Raw genomic sequence first — 3,795 nt, 5'->3', positions numbered from 1 at the left:
ATATTCATAGAAATATAATCAATTTAAAAAAGCAACAACAATAATTATTTGTTTAGATAAAGTCCAGGATATGTTTTGTGTAATTCTACAAAGTAATTTCCCTTACAATAAAAACATTTCAGTGTAATCCATTTGATCAACTTTTTTTGTAGATTCAATACAGCCTTATTCTAAAATGGATGAAATCATTTTTTCCCCTCATCAATCTACACACCATACCCATGATAATAAAGCATTTACATAAGTATTCAGACCCTTTACTCTGTACCTGGTTGAAGCACCTTTGGCAGCGATTACAGCCTTGAGTCTTCTTGGGTATGACGCTACAAGCTTGGTACACATGTATTTGGGGAGTTTCTCCACATGTATTTGGGGAGATTCTCTCAAGCTCTGTCAGGTTGGATGGGGAGTGTCGCTGCACAGCTATTTTCAGGTTGTTTGATTGGGTTCAAGTCCGGGCTCTGACTGGGGCACTTAAGGATATTCAGAGACTTGTCCCGAAAACACTCCTACGTTGTCTTGGCTGTGTGCTTAGAGTCATTGTCCTGTTGGAAGGTGAACCTTTGCCCCAGTCTGAGGTCCTGAGCAGGTTTTCATCAAGGATCTCTCTGTACTTTGCTCCGTTACTCTTTGCTTTGATCCTGACCAGTCTCACAGTCCCTGTCGCTGAAAAACATCCCCACAGCATGATGCTGCCACCACCATGCTTCACCGTAGGGATGGTGTCAGGTTTATTCCATACGTGACGCTTTGCATTCAAGGCAAAGAGTTCACTCTTGGTTTCATCAGACCAGAGAATCTTGTTTGTCATGGTCTGAGATTCTTTAGGTGCCTTTTGGCAAACACCAAGCGGGTTGTCATGTGCTTTTCACTGAGGATTGGCTTCCGTCTGGCCACTCTACCATAAAGGCCTGATTGGTGGAGTGCTGCAGAGATGGTTGTCCTTCTGGAAGGTTCTCCCCTCTCCAAAGAGGAACTTTAGAGCTCTCTCAGAGTGACCATCAGGTTCTTGGTCACCTCCCTGACCAAGGCCCTTCTCCCCAGTTTGCTGTTTGGCCGGGTGTCCTTCTCTAGGAAGAGTCTTGGTGGTTCCAAACTTCTTCCATTTAAGTGTCGGAGCTCTACGGACAACTCCATTCGACCTCATGGCTTGGTTTTTGCTCTGACATGCACTGTCAACTGTGCAACCTTAAATAGACAGGTGTGTGCCTTTCCAAATCATGTCCAATCAATTGAATTTACCACAGGTGGACTCTAATCGAGTTGTAGAAACATGTCAAGGATGACCAATGGAAACAGGATGCACCTGAGCTCAATTTTGAGTCTCCTAGCAAAGGGTCTGAATACTTATCTAAATAAGGTATTTATATTTTTATTTTATTTTATTTGCCATAAAATCTAAAATCATGTTTTTGCTTTGTCGTTATGGGGTATTTGTGTGTAGATTGCTGAGGAATTGTTTTTATTGTAATTATTTAATTCGGCCCACAGACACTCATGGGCTCTGGTATTCGCAATCATTTTCCTTTTTCACTCACTTAACACCACACTTTTCCAAACCTACCTTCCATCACAATACAGCATCCAGCCCAATAATATTGTGAATAGGCTTAGAAGTTCTTTCAAAGAGATAGCCCACTGAAATAAAATGGTGATTAAATGGATTAATGATATGTCTGAATTAATTTGCTGTGGCAGAGAGGAGGAAGTAGAACCCTTCAGGGATTTGACAGTTTTTGGTGGGGTAGGTTCCTTGTTCCTTGTCAATCATTTGCTTATTAGTGAAATCAGCAATCAGACAATATCTTTAAGTAAATCATTCATTTATTAATGCAATTGCAGGCAGAAGTTGACAACGGGAACATAACACACATGTTTCCGAGTAAGTTCTGCACCCCTAAGGGCGCAGCTGATTTTATACATGTGATCACTCCCTAGTGGTATGATCACCTACATCAATGTATGTGTGTATCAATAAGCTGAGGTTACCTCATAAGGCAACCTAGTACAGTAGCTTCTCTGAATTCATTAGCATTGTCCACTGTCACACAAGATCAAAATGTCAAAACCAGAAAGTGGTTACTTCTCTTTGTCTTGTTTCGGTCTGACTCAGGCCTAGACTGCAAGCACACTCTCGCCACAGCCAGGGCTTAACCACAAAGACTAATATAGATAGCTTGTGCAACGTATAGTGGCCGAGTTTTTCGACACATAGCTAACAGTATCTTATTATAAGACCTGCAGCAAAACACATGAATCTTAAGGTCCCCTTAATCAATACCGGGGAGGATCTTTGGGACCCACGCCCTACATTTTCCAGAATTTAGCCAGGTTCACATTACAATCCAAAAGAGCGGAACATAATGGTCTGATTTAGCCTTTCTGATTTTGTCTTACACAATGATTCCTCAGTTGCTTAAAAGCTTGCCAGTCCGGATCTAAGCCTGTGTTCCTGGCCTTGACCCAAGCATCATCTCTTTTATGAATGACTTCCGATAATTCAGAAGTGTACCAGGCATTCGATCTATCTTTTAACCCATTGTTTTTGTAAGGGGGCATGATTATCCACAATAGTGTTGAAGACATCGGCAAAAAGGCTAAAGGATCAATCAGGTTCAGGGATAGTTGAAGTACAGTCAAGGTCACTAAAATAAAGATCATGTAAAAGAAGCCTATTCACTGAAGTTTTTAAAGTTCCTCTTTGTGATGACCCGAGGCTTAGATTAGACCCGAGGCTTAGTTCACTAACGCAAACAATTGGGCAATGGTCACTAATGTCTTGAGTGAATAGACCAGTAGAAACATATTTCTCTGGTGTGTTCATTAGAATAAGATCAATCAAAGTTGATTGGATCGTTAGTGTTGGGCCGTGTAGGCCTAGTCACCAGCTGGGTTAGGCTTTAGATCATTGCACATGTCGTTTAGGTAGTCTGAAGCTTGCATTTCCCAATCATCATTTAGGCCACCCAGGATAATAACTTCTGATTTAGTCGAATATAACAAACTAGTTAACTCTTTGAGTGCAGAAAGGGTAGCAGAGGAAGGATGGTAGTCCCCTATGACAGTTATGGATCAATTATTTCCCAGACAATGGCTTAAAGAGAGTAGCTCCATTTTTTTAGCTAGGGAAATGGTTTCAGTAAAGAGACATATATATATAGATATATTAATAAGAATGACCACTCCATCACCACTACCCTGTCTGTCGCTCTGAACACATTATAACCCTCAAAATTAATATCAGTCCAGAATGTCCCCAGAGATCCAAGTTTCAGTCAGTACCAAATCTTGGTATGGCTATAAGATTGTATAGAACTACACCAAGGCCTGACAGTCCATGACATCCACATATATTAAAGAGTCCAGACTGTAGCTTTAATCAGAGCAATTTGTAGTAATACTGATCTCTCTCTCGATCATTTCTGCCAGGCTTGTTATTTTCTTTAGTCTGTGGTCGTGGTGGAACGTGTGTGAATCCTCAGACATGAGGCCCATTGATTGAGTGTGTGTATGAGTGAGTGAGTGAGTGAGTGAGTGAGTGAGTGAGTGAGTATGCATGTGTGTGTAACTACTAACCTGGCTCAGCTGGGACACAGCCTCCTCCAGTCAGAGACAGAGCTAGGCTAAGAACCACCAGGTCCTTCATGGCTGAGAAGGACAACATAACAAAGACAAACACTGGCTGTCCCAAATGGCCTCCTATTCCCTATATAGTGGCACTACTTTTGTTGAGAGCCTTTAGGGCTCAATAGTAGTGCACTGCGTAGTAAAAAGGTGGCAATTTGGGAAGCAACA

Source organism: Salvelinus fontinalis, chromosome 5 (genome assembly GCF_029448725.1).
Source record: "Salvelinus fontinalis isolate EN_2023a chromosome 5, ASM2944872v1, whole genome shotgun sequence".
Taxonomy (NCBI): Eukaryota; Metazoa; Chordata; class Actinopteri; order Salmoniformes; family Salmonidae; genus Salvelinus; species Salvelinus fontinalis.
The sequence above is the reverse complement of the archived record's forward strand: the minus strand, read 5'-3'. Positions refer to the sequence as shown.